Here is an 18707-nt window from a genome sequence, read left to right on the forward strand (position 1 = left end):
AAATACATTTAATTCACAGATCCTATTCAACAATTCAATGCCTTAGGAGTGGATAGATGAAGACACAAAAGACATAATAAATCATACATTTGCAAAAAGATATGCAAATTTAAGACAGAAATATATTTACCCAATGGTGAAACGGGAAACCCAACCCTCTGGCCTAACGACTGGTGGAGGTCACCTGAATAGGAATCAGGAGACAAAGACTATAGGTAGGCTGTCCAGAATTCGGTTTAAACCGAATCTAACCGACACTACCCTACCGGATGAAAATCAGCGCACTCGGTTTAAACCGAGTGTCACTGATTTTCATAGCTGGCGGGGGAGAGGAGCTGTTGTGGTATGCCGTCTGTCTGACTGCGGCCGCACCGATTTCATATTTACGAACTTGTGCCATCTGCTGGAATACAGCGTAAGTACACCTGGTAATTCGTTAGTTCATATCGTGCAACTATTTTGTACATTTGTATCTAACCTGTTTCTTGTTTATATTTACTTTCTACTGCGTGTTGATGCACTTTTAGCACCCAATAGCACCCAACATAGCAACGAGCACCCAACGAGCAGCGCGCCGCCTCTGTGCTTCCTGCTCGACTCCAGCAGCCGACAGTACAGACACATGCTCGGCCCGGGCCCTGGCTGCCGTCCTGGCTTTGAAGTGTGAGCCAGGAATGGATCAGGGGAGGGGCGCGGCTAATAATGCACTCGTTATCTGTCCTCTTCACGTGCCGTTCATATCTCTGTCTCTGTGGAGACAGCAGTGTGCGTCTGCCTCGCGGCCTCCCAGCGCCTCTGCAGCGCCGACAGTCCTGAGAGCCCCCGGCATTCCCACATACTTGCTTGTGATCTCAGGCACTGAGGTGCAACCGTTCACCATGCGTGTTAGATCAGACCACCCCCATTCTAAGGAGGGGGGAAAGTGTCGAAGGGTTTGTGTTTCTACAGGTCTGGTGATTTCATGTCATGTAATCTGGTGGCCGCGCATTTTTTATATGAACGCTTTACATTTTGGATTTTGAAAAAAGTTCGGAATGCGTGCTAGTAGCTCGCGTTTGGTTAAAAGCATTTTCCTTTTGGGGGAAACACATACATGATGCTAATTAGCATGTGAATCTGACCCTTTAAACCCCACAAAAATATGATTAGGATGGGCTGGAGGCGAGAGGGAAATGTTGGGAAAGGCCAAGAGGGGGCCTCTGCATGGGCATCAAGTAACCCATGAGGTCATTGGAGGAAGCAAGACCAACCAATCCTGCAGGAAGCTGTCTGGCTCCTGCTTGTGACAAATTCAAATAAAATGCAGTGTGAAATGGCTTGGAGGGGCGGGCCTACAGCATCCACGTGGGGGGAAGAGAAAATGGTCCACAGTCTGTGAGGGGTCCAGGCGCGCAACACCCATTGGACTCAAAGGGCTTCAGCCCCCCCCCCCCCCCCCGTCGTGTGTGGCAGCCTGGGCTGAGACAGCTTCAGGGCACGAACACAGCCGCACCCCGAGCACTTCACCGGTCTTTAAAAGACCATTTGCATGTTAATGAGGTCTCGCTGTTGTTTTACCTCTTCTAAGAGCCCCTGCAGCTCCACTCTACCAATTGCTTAAAGTTTCACCCTGTAGAGGGTCAGCAGTATAGTTGCTGGGCTGGGTGGAGCTAGGTGGGCCAAGGGAAGAGGAGGAGCTAGGACAGGACGAGGGCAGATAGAGTAGGGACAGGGAAGGTGATGGATGCAGCACCAGCTGCACGGACAGACACACCACCGCTTTGCCTGTTCCTTTGGAAGCACTCTTGAATGTGTTTTTGTTTATGTAGAACTTCAGTATTCCACTTCTATGTGGCTCCTCACATTGGGACACTGCGCAATATTTTTCTCTGTTTGTCCATATTCATGTATGTATACGTCGTGGGTTGTATATCCTGTTGTCAATACTGTATTTTGATTCTAAATTGTGGTCCATATTAAATCCCTGTTGAGGCTGTTGTGTGTCTTCTGTGCTTGAATTAGTTGATAGCCAAAAATCGTGTTGCCTACTGAGATACCTAGATACATGAAATCCAGCTGAGCCGGCGTTTTAATTGTCTGTTATAAGCCCATGTTTAAGGGCAGCTCTTGTTGCATGTACTGCCACAGATACATCACATCATCTCCTTTCACACAGGACACACAGGACACACCAGATGCAAACACAGACACACCACAGTTTTGACTATTCCTAAAAATTGTTGTTTGACTTCACAAAAGAGAAGCCATTGGCAAATGGATTAGCAATACCTTTTTAAGACCAGATTTTGGTTGCAAAATATGAACACATACCAGGAATCGTTATTTGAAAGGTCTGCCATAAACCCGCACCTGCAAAATACCGATTCGGTATGGTTTCTATGGTGTACAAAAGCACAAACTCAGAATTTAACAAGCATTTGCAATGCAATAGGTCTCGCATTTACACGAGTTTGAGCTATTGACATTGCAAATAAAAATGCCTTTTTAAAATTTTTGTTTTAAAAACATAAATAAAAGGCATTGTTATTTACAATGCCAATAGCTGAAACTCTCGTAACTGCGAGACCCAATATTGCACCCATGAGCCAATGCATACATCCTTGCGTCATAGTGCAAGGGTGCGTCTATTCCCTGAGGAGGAGTGCCCAAAACCATGAACATGTCACCAAGCTCTCACTTTCTGCAAATGACAACACATTGATTCTAAATGAACAATGAGAACTGCCTGCCTTGCCTACAACGCCCAACACCCCCAGAAATCTCTCATTTCCAAAAAGTTCTCTCTGTACCCCGTAGTTCAAGAGGTGTGCCTTGCACAGAGCCACCCTTTTCAGGCAAATTTCAGAAAGTGCTGACTTAACCTTCGACTTGTAAAAATGTATTTGGACCTCATCTACACTGTACGTACACTGTCTATATACCATGCATCAATGAAGAAAGCAAGCAATAATAAAAGCAAAGCGTTCCATAAACACCGGTTAAACACCGTTTCAGTTGTTTTTTATGGCGCGAAAATGAGTAACCACTGAAAAGCACTGTTTTTTTGAGGTTTTGAAAACACTGAAAAAACACCACCAGAATTCACCAAAAATAGAAACTGAAAACAGGAAAGCCTAACTATAGGACAGAATCAGGACAAATAAATACTTACTATACTCCTCTTAGTATCCCGACGCACCGGAGTGCATCCCTCTCTTTCACTCTCTCCCGTCTCGATATTCTTCCTCAATCTTCAATCTAATTAGGCTGTCTTAAGCATTGAATCATCTCAGTCAGTTCTGTCTGTCAGTGTGAGCCACTCCTCACTCAACATCAATGGCTCTTCGTAGCAGCTCTCTCTATCTTAATCATAAGTCATTCAAGTTATACCCTTTAATTTTTTCATGTCCCTCCCTCAAAGGTTGCAAATATCCGTGAATCATGAACTGTGATTGGACGGGAGATGGGGAGTTGTCATCAACTCATGCTGTCATATTTGATTCTCTAATGAACCCCTTTGTTTAATAAACCCTTCCCATTTAACTTATTTATTTATTTATTCCACATCCTTTCCCACCCATTCAAAGTAACAGATTATGTACAAATTTTGTATAATTCCACAGTTGAAAAGAATTCCTATCGCCTCTGTCCTTGGCTCTTGGCAGCCGGTCAATGATCCGGTCACCTGGTCACTCCAAACTTTCAGTGCGCAGACTCAACTTTTATTACGTCTCAACCGCCATCTTTGGCTTAGCACATCAAGCCCAAATTCACACTATTAATAAAAGAATCATAAACAGATGTTATTTTCTCAAATATGTTATTATCACTGTTCCCCACCCACTTCTACTCTATCCCATGTTATTTTTTTCTTTGTTAAGCAGAAGCATTAGCAGCGACAGCTTCTTTTAAACTCAGGCAAGCATATGCCTGGCATGCGGTGCCTTGAGTCCTACGATTAATGACTCCTTGCGCATGCGTGAGTGTTTCCTTCTCACATGGGTTGATCACATGGTTACTTACACGACACTAATACGCACATGCGCAAGACGATTTTCGGTTTCAAGCAGGATTTTAGTTACGCAGCAGATTATTCTCTGTTATATAAGCAAGCATAAAGACTTTTCCCCATGTATGGATGTCGTGTGTGTGTTAGTTTTCTTTTATCTATTGTTTCTTTTGTTAGTATCTGTTAATGAGAGGTTGATTCGAGCAAGTGTCTTTTCCTTGAATCCTTGCTCCATCAAGGTTGCAAGGAGTGCATGTGAAATAAGGCATGTGGTACCAACCCTATACAGGATGCTCGGAGTCCCACAAGCTTCTGGGAAAAAGCAGGATATTAAAATCTTGCCTGTCGAAAAGTGACTTTGCCTGGTCTCGGTTACCTTCTCTTCAAATGATGGAAACGTTTTGCCATGCTGTTGTCTAGAATTACCTCAGTGAACTGAAACATTTGGAAGAATACCAAAATGATTTGGGACAGTTAACAGAGACATGCTTGAAAAGGATTATGTGTAGGATCGGACTTTACACCTGGGTTGGATGTTTCTCAAAGAGAATGTCACGCAGGTATAGGTATTACCGGACTTTTGCACTCGCAGGAATGCTACCACCAAGGATTGGACATTTGTAAAGGCCTGAGGGGACAGCACTGAGATCAAATGGCATGTCCTGTAGTGTTAAGAGTTGGTTTCCCATCATAAAGCAGAGGTATTCCATGTTTCCTTCAGGACACGCAGAGAAAAAAGTATGTGCCCTGAAGTTCCACTGAGTATGTCGTGTTCTTGTTAAGAAAAATCTCAAATACCCGAGTGTCAGGATTTTGCAGGTGGAGGCATTTTTTTTATTGTAAAGATTTAAGATATCCCCCGCCCCATTAAAGGAGTAGTGGAAGTAATAAGCCTTCCTGCTTTTTCGCGGAATGGGACCTGCTCAGTTGTTTCTAAAAGGTAAAATGTTGGTCTCCTGTTAGTTTTTAAGATGCTTCGGGGCAGGGAAGACCTAGTAGGTGGTGATTGGGCCATTAGAGCATACCCCTGCTGTTTAACACTGGGAGGAGCTATGCTTTTGAGATTTTGTAATGGGAGTGAAGTAGAAGTCCCACCCACTCCCAATGGTATGTAATAAGCCTACTGAGATGGTGAGGCTGGCAGCTGATTTATTAGGGAGCCACTGAAGCTTAGAAAGTGTTCATTTCCCTTCTGGAGCATCTTCACTTTGCCAGTCTGCCACCTTACTGAGGAAGAGGAGGCTGTAGCTTGGGACTTGGGTCGAAAGTCCATCTTACCCTCAAAAGACTAGAAAGCCCTCATGAGCTTGAAACGAGGACTGTTCAGTATAACTTGGATATGTGTGACACTCTTCTAAATTACTGTCATCTTGTACTTCTGGAGGATTTCATTCACTGTGGGATCAATCAAGTTCTTTAAGTTGATGACTTTTTTCTTGGCCTCTAACTTCAGGTCTGGTGACTTGAGCAATGATGCATGCTGCATGGCCAGATGGGAGGTCATGATCCTGGCGGCTTTGTCAATAAGGTCCCTTGACTGAAGTTTCTGCTTCCTTGCTGAGACTGTGCATGAACAAGTACTTCTCCTGGGCATTCTCAGGGAGCTCAGAAGGATTCTGTTTGACGTTGTGCGGATCATAGCTGGTTATGATAGTATTTTCATTTGGCTTGCTGCAGCGAGAGATCACCAAACTCTTACATCTTCCCACAAATCTACAGTGACTTGGCCTTTGTTAGGATGGAAAAGTACTTTGCATGGTAATGGGCGTGTACTCCTTCCCGGCGTTCCCAATTGTACTGTTGTCTGGATCCCTAATGCTGATCTTCTTATAATAGGCAAACACAGATCATGCGTGTGCACCATGACATAGGCCCGTCACACATATTGAGATCTTTTTGGACCAAGAGGGGCGTCCAAAATGCTACCTTCATATTGGTGGAAACCTACCGCCTTCAATGAGTTGGGCAGCACGAGCCCGGTGGTGGCCACATAGAGTGTAGCGATAGGTCCTAATTACCCTGTCACTGGAGTGAGACCTACCAGCACACTCACCTTTTTAAAGTTCTGCTGCTCTGTGCTTAACTCACCCTTGGCCTACATATTTTTTATGTGAAGTGCTGCGCAGTGAAAGAGAGGTGACTGCACTGGATGTTTGTGTGCCTGGAAAGGGTACAATATAGGAATAGCGTTGTGCATTTATTGGATGTATGTATACCTCGAGGAGCACATTACATGAAAGGTGTAGTGCTGTGCAGTGCATGGCAAATGCATGTACTTTGTCTATGTTTACCTGCAAGAAGTACAATACATGAAGGGTTGTGCACAACTCGCATGGGGGTTGTGTGTGCATGTCACACCATGGCACAATACAGAAAGGCTACAGTACTGAGCAGTGTGCACAGAGTGAATGTATGTGTGCCTGGTGTGGCACAATACATGGAGATAACAGCACTGGTTAGTGTGTGCATACACTGAGGACAAATGTGCCTGTAATGGTACATTACATGGAGGACACTGGGTTCCAATTTGGGAAGCACAGGCCTGCCTGGTGAACACGAGATGGTAGAGAACTCCGCCCCCACCCCCAAAAAAAAATCAATGTGTATATTGCTGCATTCCTGTGAGCTGGGTAGGATACTCTAGATAAGGGACTGAGAGGCTCCCCCTGTACGCTTCAAAGGCTGCTCTATGATTCAGTGGAAGATCACATGGAGCGGGCCTAGGCACATCTCAGGAAGGAGGTGGGGCTGTTAAAGGAATCATAATGAGTAGGGCTGGGAGCCCAGGATTAACCTTTTGATACGCATATCATTGTGGCTGACATCCAGGTGTGAACTCTAGTCACTCTCATTGTCTGTGTTGTAGGACTATCAGTTTCAGAGCCTCTCCTGCTGTGACGGACAGCCGTTCAAGAGGGAGAGGAGGAGTGTGTACTTAAAAAGAAGCAGAGCGCTAACATAAGAATTCATAGATCCAGACCCCAAATCACATGTGGTGTCTGGAATTGAATCTTAAGTAGGGAAGGATGAGACCCCAAAAATGTGTCATCTGCCAAACTCCCAGATGGGTGGTGTGAGGAGGGGAAGCTCTGTAAGCCTTCTGCCTGTGACCCAGCTGGGTGAGAGGACATCACTCAGAGGAACCACAAAGACCTGCTCTGGAGCACCAGAGCCTGCCTGCTTGCCAAGACCAGTGTGCCCTGTGAGGAAGAGGAGAGCTATGGCAGGAACGAGATACAGTTGGGAGCCCAGCCGAGTGGACTCCAGAAATGAGGAGACGGCTACTGCACCATGAGGAAATGGGGTGTATTATATGGTGTGGTTGTGTGACCTCACCATTTAATACAAATACCAACCCCATTAGGTCCAGTAGGTTTTGTCTCTAAAACTCTCCGCTCAACCCTCAGAAGCAATGGCACTGAGCAGTAAGGCTTACACAGAGGTAAAGTGTAAAGCATTTTAAAACCACACTAAAACAATTGATGAAGAAAGAAATCGACGCGTCACTCAAGCAATCCAACACCAATTTATAAAAAATAGACTATATTTTTATAATCTTTAGACACTAGAATGAAAAAGATCCACCAACGGGCTCCAGAGATACTGATTTTACAAGCAATAATAAATCAAGGCAATTTCAGTCAACTGTGAACAAGCCTTGGCGAAGTCAATGAACTGGACACGTAGAAACATTTTCAAAGAAAACGTAGGTAATTGTCAATGCAGTCAGTGGGGGGGGGAACAACTCCGGCAGGAAACTAGTCATGGGGCCAGCAAGATCCTCAATAACAGTTGCCTTCACAGAAGAAGCAGTCTTTCCACAGTTCCAGGCACTTTATCTGTGTAGCAATGGATTCCTATGGAGTGGTCTTGAAGAATGCTGAAGATTCTCCAAGGACGCAGTTGAGGGGGGTCTTCCTACAGCAGGGGTACTCACAAACTTTCTGTCGGGGGCCAAAATTACAGTGTGGTTAGTGGCCGAGGGCCGCACTGGTAGGGGTGGAGTCAGTGGGGGCGGGATCAGTGGGGGGCGGAGCTAGAGTAAAAAAAAAACCTTTCAAAACATCTGTCTCCCTCCCTCCCTGTCTCCCTCCCTCTCTCTCCCCCTCTCTCCCCCTCCTCCGTCTCCCTCCCTCCTCCATCTCCCTCCCTCCTCCGTCTCCCTCCCTCCTCCGTCTCCCTCCCTCTCTCTCTCCCTCCCTCCCTCTCCTTCCCTCTCCATCTCCCTCCGTCTCCCTCCATCCTCCGTCTCCCTCCGTCTCCCTACATCCTCCGTCTCCCTCCCTCTCCCTCTGTCCTCCGTCTCCCTCCCTTTCAAAACATGTCTCCCTCCCTCCCTGTCTCCCTCCTCTCTCTCCCCCTCTCTCTCCCCCTCTCTCCCTCCTCCGTCTCCCTCCCTCCTCCATCTCCCTCCCTCCTCCGTCTCCCTCCCTCTCTCTCCCTCCCTCTCCTTCCCTCTCCATCTCCCTCCATCTCCCTCCGTCTCCCTCCATCTCCCTCTGTCCTCCGTCTCCCTCCCTCTCTATCTCCCTCCCTCTCTGTCCCCCTCCCTCTCTGTCTCCCTCCCTCCCCCTCTGTCCTCCGTCTCCCTCCCTCTCTGTCTCCCTCCCTCTCTGTCTCCCTCCCTCCCTGTCTCCCTCCCTCTCTCTCCCCCTCTCTCTCTCCCTCTCTCTCCCCCTCTCTCCCTCCTCCGTCTCCCTCCCTCCTCTGTCTCCCTCCCTCCCTCCTCCGCCTACCTCCCTCTCTCTCTCCCTCCCTCTCTCCCTCTTTCCCTCTCCTTCCCTCTCCGTCTCTCTCCATCTCCCTCCGTCCTCCGTCTCCCTCCCTCTCCCTCTGTCCTCCGTCTCCCTCCCTCCTCCGTCTCCCTCTCTCCTCCGCCTCCCTCCCTCCCTCTCTCTCCCTCCCTCTCTGAAAAAAAATCAGGGAGAATGGGGCCTTGAATCGGGTTACTGTCATGCATGGGCGTTGGGGGTGTGCTGCTGCAGAATCTGACATTTGAAACGCAAAATGCAGGTTTTTTTTCCTTACCTTTCAGAATCATTGAGCGCAGTGGCAGGCAGAGAGAGGGTGATGCAAGTGTTGTGCACTGGCCTGGCAGGTTGCTTGCAGTGCATACAACCCCCCCCCCCCCCCCGTGGCAGCCCGGCGGGCTGAAACAGCTTCCAGGTACACACACAGCCGCCCCCGAGTACTTCACAGGTCTTTAAAAGACCATTCGCTTGTTGACGAGGCTTTGTTTTGCCTTTTCACCCTTTCTAGAGCCCCTGCATCGCCACTCTGATTATTGCTGGAAGAATTAGCACTCTACCATACATGCCAACATTTCAGAAAAACAAAGTGGGAGATTTAAAATAAAATTAAAAAAAAAAATCGGGAGAATGGGGCCTTCAATTGGGTTTCTGTCATGTATGGACTTTGGAAGTGTGCTGCTGCAGGATCGGACATTAGAAAGCAAAATCACGTGTTTTTCTATCACCTTTCAGAAGCATGGAGCGCAATGGCAGGCAGAGAAAGAGGGGGATGCAAGAGTTTGCACTGGCCTGGCAGGTTGCGGTCAGTGCATACACCCCTCCCCCGTCAGCCCGGGCTGAAACAGCTTCGGGCACACACACAGCCGCCGCACCCCCCCCCCCCCCAGTACTTCACAGACCATTCGCTTGTTAATGAGGCTTTGTTGGTTTTTCACCCCTTCCAGACCTCCTGCATCGCAATTCTGACTATTGCTGGAAGAATCGCCACGTTACACAATACCGAGCCCTGTCTGCTGAAACCCGAGGAATCGGATTTTTGCTTGCAGGGATCGGGAGGCGGGAGACTACCCATGAGGTCTGCAAGGTCCGCGGGCCGCCAAGAAAGGCTTGCCGGGCCGCTGGCGGCCCGCGGGCCATACTATGAGTATCCCTGTCCTACAGGGATTCCTCAGTCCACAAATATGGTGAGGGGATCCTGGTTGCAGGGTTGACGACCCGCAAAGTCCTCTCTAGTCTGACCGAAGTCCAGTTGTCCGTTGTCACAGTCCCTTCTTTCCTGAGTCGATAACTTCTCTCCTGAGGGTTCCAGCAACTAGGGGCAGCTCCTCCAATAGGGCAGAGGAGCGTCGCCCACTGCTTTCTCGCTGTGTGAGAAAGCCAAAACATAAAATGGTAATAACTAAAAGTTATTACCATTTTATGTCTGCTTTGTGCATTGCGGGCCGGCGGGGCTGCTCTGCTCTTTGAGCAGAGCAGGGGGGGAGTGGTTTGCACACTCCTGAGTCATGCGCACTCTGCCCTTTCTCCATGCAGGCTGCATTGCAGCCTATATGGAGAACATGGCCACCCCATTAGCCCCTGGCTGGGCAGCGTCCCCACCAATCACGCATTGTCATTGGCTATGGGGAATGTCTGGAGGGAACCTGGCTGCCTGCTTCCTGTTACTGTTGGAAGCAAAGGGGGCTGGAGCAGGAGCCGAGAAGACACGGGACCCGCAGAGAGGAAAGTTAATCTTTTTTTTTTTTATTTACCCGTGACCCCCCCCAAACCCACCCCGCGAATCCCCTCCTCACCACAACCCCTCGTGCCCGCCCCCATTCGGGAACAATGCCAGCCACGACTGCCAGCAACTCCAACTTCCCAACAGCATTCCCGGGCTCAGCGAACTCAGGTGCAACTATGTGTTTCAGGTCATGGTCCTCAGTGCTGCACGACTGATGTGGTAGCAACTTGAAGACTTTGAGCTACCACCCTGCCCAAGCAGGCTTCTTTAACTGTTGTGTCTCTATGCTGTGAACAGGAGGCTAGTAGCTGCCCTTGGTGTTCTCTTGGCTTGACTAGGCTCTGGAGACAGCTTCTCTTTGAGCAGGACATGGCAGACCCAGTCCCTCTTTGCTGGCCTTCAGGTGCAGTCATCACCAGTGCAGCCTTTCCTTGCTGGTCCCTCAGTGCAGCAGGGCATTCCTTCTTCCAAGTCAGTCAAGATCTGGGTACCAGGGGCGCCCTCTTTATGCTCAGAGAGTGCCCTCTGGGCAGGATGTGGTTGGTAGCCAACAGACTACCAGGTTCCCTCCCAATTGCTGACGACTTTCTTTGAAGCGTGGCACCTGGCTATCCTAGGATGCACCATTCTGCCCATTTCCAAGATGGTGAGATCCCTCTGTCTGTGTTTAGACCTCACTAGCACACCCCTGGGTTGTGGTCACCTCAGGGCTACAACCCGTGGGGAAACCGGTTCAGCAACTTGTATCCCTCTGTTTCCCGTGCCAGCCTGTCTATCCCAACAATGGGGCAGCCCTCCCTCCTAGTGTTATACATTTGCCCTTCAAATGCGGCTTTGCCTTTGAAGCATTCCTTTTGGGGCTAACACCCAAGTGGCTTCCTGCAGGAGGGCGGTGACACCTCCCTGGCTTGCAATCCTTCATAGTTCTACTTCCTGAGAGTCGGCACGTTTCCCTAGTACATGTCCAGCCAGTGTCATATGTCACACCCTGCCTTTAGGACTCGGTAGGCCTCCCAGAGGGGTGATTATACACATGTACAGGGGAAGTGGTGACTGCCATTGCTTTTAATGGCAAAGTCAGGTAAGCAGTGTGGGACTGATTTCCCAGTCTGCAGTGGCGGAATAGGGGACTTGTTTTACCTGGGGGGACCTCCGGGATGGCACAACTAGTGTAACAAACCGGGGGTGCCCCTCTAGCTTACATGCCTTGGATGCCAGGGTACCATTTACTAGAGACTTACAGGTAAGTTAGCCATTTCCAAATGGGTACACCAATTCAACATATTCTTTAGGGTCACTGGGCTGGCCCATGGACTACTGGAGGGCTCAGTCACCCCATAGCCAACATCTTGGAAACCTCAGCCTTGATGCTGACCTTGACCTGGTCAGACAATATTTAAATTTTATTCTGAACATGCAAGCTCTCAACTGTGTTAACATCCTTAGTACACCATGTTGTCAGACCTAGGGTCAGAGAAAACCGTTCAGGAAACTGCTTCAGTAGGTGATAGCAGTCCCTTTGTTGCTGGTCTGTTAGTGTGGGAGAGAGAACTACTCCTTCCACATTTCCATCTTGGGCATTATTAGACTGAAGGTCTGGGAGTGGGTCTCTCTCTTCTTCCCTGCCTTCATCTGTTACCATCAACATGGTGATGTCTGCCCTCTCGTGTCACTTGAGCCTTTTTACATGGATCACCCTGTGAGTATCCCAGTCCGCCAAGTAGGTGACTTCCCCCTTGTTCTCCAAGATAGGGTAGGGCCCTGTTTACATGCCCTGTGTGCTACAGGCTCTAAGACCCACAACAACTGTCCTGATTGCTATTCCACCATAGAGAACGTTTGGTCATACCAGTGCTTGACAAGCTCATGTCTGGTCACCAAATTCTTATTTGCCTTTTGATGTATTCAGTCATTCTGGAGCAAAGGCCAAGCACATAATCAACTACGTCTTTCTTAGTTTCTTTGGGGAGTCTCTCCCACCCTTCCTTAACCAAGCTAAGTGGACCTCTCACAGGGTGTTCAGAGTGTTATTCAAGGGTACTGAAGCCAACTGCTTTTTGAGGTACCTCCCTGTATGCAAATTACAGGCATGGGAGGAGAATTCCCATCGCCTCCTGGGTTTTTTATGCAAATCCATGATCATGCCTTTTATTGTTTTGTTGAATCTCTCAATTAAACCATTTCCTTGGTGATATGGGGTGGTGAACTTGTAAGTCACCCCACGTTGCATTCAGATAGGCAGACATGACGCTTGTGCCTCTATCTGAAATTACCTCCCATGGGAAACCATCCCTGGAGAAGATTCCAAGGAGGGATCTAGCTACTGCAGCAGCACTGGCTTTTTTTAGTGGGAATGGCCTCAGGGTACCCATTGGCATGGTCACTCCCACTAGGATGACCCTGTTTCCTGAAGCTGTGGGTGTGTCTGGCGGACCAACAATATCTATCCCCCACCCTCTCAAAGGAGGTCCCCACCACTGGTAGTGGTATCAGAGGGGCCTTTGGTTTGCCTCCTGCCTTACCACTGGCTTGGCAGGTCACACAGGAGCAACAAAACTCCTTGACCTTCTCAGACATCTAGATCTAGTAGAAGTGGTTTCCCAGGTCTTGGTCTGCCCCAGATGCCTAGCCAAGATAATATCGTGGGCTAAGTTAAGGAGGAACTCTCTGCACTGTTGAAGGACCACCAGTCTCCTGGATGCCCCTGGTTTGGGGTCCCTTGGCTCACGGTATAGGAGTCCCTCTTCCCAGTATACCTTATGGGTACCACAGTATCCGATTGTGCCTGTTAGACAGATAACTGTTGCAGGTCTTCCAGAGTGGGACAGGTCATTTGCTCATTGCTCAGGTCCTTCCTAGAGGGACATGAGCTTAGAGTTCTGCTAGGTTTCCAGGAGCCAGTTTGTCAGTCACCAGGCTTTCCCCCGGAGGGTTGGGCTCCTTCTGGGCTTGACCCTCCCCTTGGCTTTAGGGACCAGGTCCATAGTTTCAAGCTTCAGGATCCCTTGACTCTCTTACCTTTTCCACTTAAAGTTTATACATCTTGTTTGTGGTCTGTGCTCTGGCATTGGCATGGACTTCTTGACAGTCAGATGAGATCTAGGTTGGCAAACTCATGGAACTCAGGAGCCACGCCGACAATTAAAGAGATATCGCGTTGGGATGACGGACCTGGTCATGATTCATTGTTAATAGGGTCAGTATGGGTCCACCTGAATGGGCCTCTGCTCAGAGAGGAGGAGCTCCGTAAACCAGAACTAGCAGGGACACCTGGAATCTATGAGAACAACTCGATAGGGTTCTCTCTTTATCTTTCTGAGCACTCTTGGGATTAGTGGAATCGGGGGGAAAGTGTATGCATAAATTCCTAACCATCTGATCAAAAATGCATTCCCCTTTCTGCGGTTGCCAACTGGCGAAGCACTGGTATTTGCAGTTCTCTTGTTGCAAACAGGCCCAATCTTGGTTAGCCCCAGAGACGGAAAGGGTGGTCCAGAGTTGGTTGATATGACTCCCATTGGTGGCAGCCTGCGCTGGTCCTGCTTAGAGAGTCTGCAAGCATGTTGGATATGCTGGGTACATGTTCTGCCCTGAGAGTTATCTTGTGTTGAGGGCCCAGGTCCATACTTGTTGTGCTTGGAGGGATAGTGCTGTCGATCGTGTTCCTCCCTGTTGCTTAGGTAGTGCCTACTTGTATTGTCTGTTCGGATGAGAACTGACGCTACTGTGATCATTGAGTGGAAGGATTTTAGAGTGAGCAAAATAGCCTTTAGCTTCAGACGGTGGATATGGAGAATTGCTTGATGGGCGTTCCATTTTCCTCTCACCGTCAAGTCCTGAAGGTGAGCCCCCCCCCCCCCCCCAAACCCAGGAGAGAGAGCAAGGCATCTGTGGTTATCACATAATCTGGAATGTCTGTCAGGAAGGAGAGGCCATTGGAGATGTGTTTGTGGGACCACCATTGCATGGCTTACTTCATTGTGGGTGTGATCTGAATTACATTGGAGGAGCCAGTGGTTTGCGACCACTGGCGGTCCATTTCCTCCTGCAGTGGTCTCATCAGTAGAGGGCAATTAGGTATGAGTGGAATGCAAGAGGAGAGCATCCTCAGAAAAGACTTTTAGAGACAAACAGAAATGGACTTTCATGTAATGAGGCGCTGTGCTAGGTTGTGCATCCTTTCGTGCCTCTTGCGAAACAAAGGCTTTCGCATGCAGCATGTCCATTCTTGCTCCCAGAAATGAGATGGTGTTTGTAGGCGTCAGATGAGATTTTTGGTGGTTGAGTGACAGGCCTATGGCACGGAAAAGAAATAGGCATGATTTTGTAGGTCTGTCTGCTTCCGTCAATGTGCTAGACTTTATTAGCCAATCATCCAAATACAGGAATACTTGGACTACCGATTGCCCGAGGGTTGCTACTACTGGAGCTAGCACCTTGGTGAAAACCCAAGGCACTAATCATAGACCGAAAGATAGGACCCTGAATTGGTAGTGGACACCAGCCACCCTGAAGCCTAAGAATTTCCTGTGCTTGGGATGTACGGGGATACAGGAACAGGTGTCATTGAGGTCCAAGGCTGTCATATTATCTTCTCGATTCAAGAGGTGCAGCACATTGTGAAGGAGTATCATACAAAATGATTGCTTCTTGAGGAATTTGTTCAGCTGGCGCCAATCTCGTGACTTTTTACAGATTAGGAAGAATCGTGAATAGAAACCAATTCCCCTCTGAGCCTTCAGCACGATTTCGATTGCCCCCTTGCATATCATGGTGGCGATCTGAGACAAGAGCACTTTTAAATGGGAGGGAAGTGGTACATTTGGTGCAGTTTCCAGAAACTCCATGGAATGCCTCTTGGCAATTCTATCGAGAACCCACCTGTCTGAAGTGATTTTGGACCATTGGTGGAAGAAACTGGAAATGTTGCCCCTAGTTTGAGTATTTGAGGTGGGAGCGGTGGCCAGTACTAGGAGGGTGTCACTGTTTTTTGGAAGTGTTTTTCTCTGTAGGAAGTCTTTTCTCTGGTGGGATGTCTATATGCAGCAGGTTGTGGCTACCTGTAGGCCTGCTGGGTGGTGGAATATCAATTTTGTGTCCGATAGGATGGGTATAATTTATATTGTTGGTAACCCACTGTAAAAGAGGATACTCCGCGACCTCATGCTCCATATAAGGGCTGCTTACTGAATTGCAGGGTGCCTATGAACTGCAGCCCCTCCCCCCCCCCCCAGCTGCCGAAAACCTATGGATGATGCATCTATTGCAGTCAATTATTTCAGCTGAAATTCTCTCCCTCCTGCAACATTTTTCTCGCCTCTAATCTTGTATCCTCAGGCAAGGTCAATAAATGGTGATATATCTGACCACATTTGGCAGTCGTACCTTCCTAGGATTGCCAGGGAGTTTGCAGCCCAGAGTGTAGTAGACCCCATGGTAGGCCATTGTTTCCCTATAGTATTCAGACTTCTTTATCTGGAGGAGTGGTAAAAGATTCCTTGAACAACATTGGTCTGCCTGCAAGATGACAGTCTGGCTTTGATTGACCGATGAGGCAGGCCGGAGTATTATCAGGTGCCTTGTACTTTTTCTCCAGTTTAGGGAGTACTGCTTGTATAGAAGCTGGAGTTTTCATAACCTTGAGGCCTTCTTCCCATATGAAGTCAACAAGGAGAATAGCACAGATTTGTTTCTCGCTTTGCTCCTTCAAATCATAAAAAAACAAAAGGGGCAGATTTACAAGCCCCATGCGCCACTTTTCCCATGTTAAAAGTCACACAAAAGTGGCACAAGGGACTTGTAAATCTGCTCCAAATTGTTTAGGGACCATGGGAACCTAAAACCATTTTGCCACTCTTTTCAGGACTTCGAAATCCACATGTTCTCCAGTAGGGAATCTACTAGCATAGGAGGAGTAGGGTTCGGTGTCTGAATTTGGTACTCCTCCCATTCATTGGGAAGGGATGCAGTTACATAAAGTTCCCCTTCTCGGCCTTCATCTGTGGAAGGGTGGTCTTCCACTGGAGTTTGAGGCAATGGCATAGGTAGAGATAGAAATTGCGCACAAGATGGGGCAAGAACTGGCGGCAGACATATGGGAGAGGTTAGCAGAGGTGGTCTCTGAAGAGGAGTTTGTGGAACAGAAAAAGCAGATGACTGTGGGAATCTGTGGTAATAGTCTTGCAACACGTATTTCAAGTTAGAGACTAATGATGCAGGCATTTGAATTGCAAGTTCTTGTTGCTGCATATACTGATGGGGTGTATACTGTGGCAGAAAATAACAGTGGCTCATCATCCCCCTGACATTCATATGGCGATCCAAAGGACTCTGTGCTACCCCAAATATTCTTTCATCATCTGAGTATCCCTCATCATTGTCTTCATAATCCCAGGGGTCATCAGGAGGAGCAGGTGACACATTGCTGGGTGAAATCTGATGGTATGTCTTGTATGAAGGTTTGCATTTTACTGGTAGGAGGCAAAGCTAGAGAAGTAGCTGTTTTTTTTGTAACGCTGTCAACAGTGAGAATATTGGTCTTGTCGACAGATCTGCAAGCTTCTATGGAGCAGTTGATGGATGTGCTGTCAACGGTGGGTGCGTTCCAATGAGGGTCCATAATTGGTTTGGTTGACGTTTGTGTCAGCAACAGTGGTACAGCCATCTGTGGGTCTGTCTTTAGCATTGACAACCTCATTGGTGTTGACAGATCTGCAAGCTTCTGTGGAGTGGATGAATATGCTGTCCACTGTGGTACTATTGACAGAGGGTCTGTAGTCTGTTTGAAAGGCGTCAATATTTGTGTTGTCCATGGTGGTACTGCCATTAGCATGGACATAAAGCGTGGCGCTGACAGTGGGCTCATTAACAGGGTCCTGGGCGGCTCCAAGAGATGCACGGTCAATGACGAGGTGGGCAGATAGGCCTTGCTTGGAGACCTTAGACAGCTTCTTGTGCAGCGCCATAGTCTGCACAGTAGGCTTCACCTTAACAGATATTGTCACCAGATACTTCAACAATGACATCACTAGTATGGACGGTGACGAGGTGGTGGTAGTAGTGACACAGGAGACCACCGCCGAGAAAGGCAAAAATCAGACGAGAAAGACATTTTCACCTGGTGAGAAAATTGTCTTTTTGGACTCAGGAAGATTTTTTAATATGAGCAGTCAAGGCAGTAGGCATGGAAGGGTGAGACTGGCGTTTGAGGTAAGCACCTTTCTTGAATTTGAAGACCAATTGCCTGCCTTAAAAGTTGAACAGTGATGTTTTTCGCTGCCTTACTTGCCTTTGTGATGGATCAAACCCAGATCTGTTGACTGGGTGTGAGTGTTTGATTGGTTCTGATGCTCCGTCCATCACCACCCCCTTTTGTACCGCTTACTTGCCTTTGGAGACACATGCCCCACAGATTTTTTAAAGGCAACAGTTGTTTGACAGGAATCAAGGTGCTCATCCAATAGGTGGCATTCCCTGGTCTTAAGCTTCTGTAGCCACGGGTATAGCCTCTTGCAAGGTTTTCTGAGAAAACGTGCAGCAAATTTGACATTCTCAGAGTCCCAGGTGGCATTAGATTATTTCTTATTGAGGGCCATCAGAGTGGAGCCTCATTTTACCACAGGAGTCAGTCGAAATAATGCTTTTAGAAGCAGTAGCCATGATGTTCCAATTAGGAGAAGCTAGCTAAAGACCAAAAGCATTGGAGAAAAAGTTCCTGATAGAAAGTCTAGAAATCATAATTACTGAGCGGAGCTCAGGGAGACTATCATACGACGTGCAATAGAAAATCTGATAGGGAGCCTCTGTGGTTGTGGGCCATTTCTAATAACTGACAAGCTCTTAAAGTGAAGGTTTTTTGCAATAACTTCAATGAAAAAGTATTACTTACTGCTTTATATATACTCTGGGACTCCCACTTAAATGACAGGGAGTGATTCAAGCATGTGAATCTATGAAAGAACCAATACTGAGAACCTTAAGACAGCAGTTAACTGCTCATCCACAGCTACCATAGGGTCAAGTGCAGAAGTTACTTGGCCCAGTTGCTCAGACTCCATAGGTCAGGCATCAGGAGTGAAAGGCATCAACCACCAGTTAGGCCAGGCCCACTAACAACTGTCTGGCACTCTGAAAGGTATTCTAGCATCAGTAAAACCAACTCGGCTGGAGATTATGGACCACGCAGACTGGACAGTCCTTGTGGACCAAGAGCTTGAGTTCAGCGACTGAGATGGCAGGCTTATGG

The sequence above is a fragment of the Triturus cristatus genome, chromosome 10, assembly GCF_964204655.1.
Source record: "Triturus cristatus chromosome 10, aTriCri1.1, whole genome shotgun sequence".
Lineage (NCBI taxonomy): Eukaryota > Metazoa > Chordata > Amphibia > Caudata > Salamandridae > Triturus > Triturus cristatus.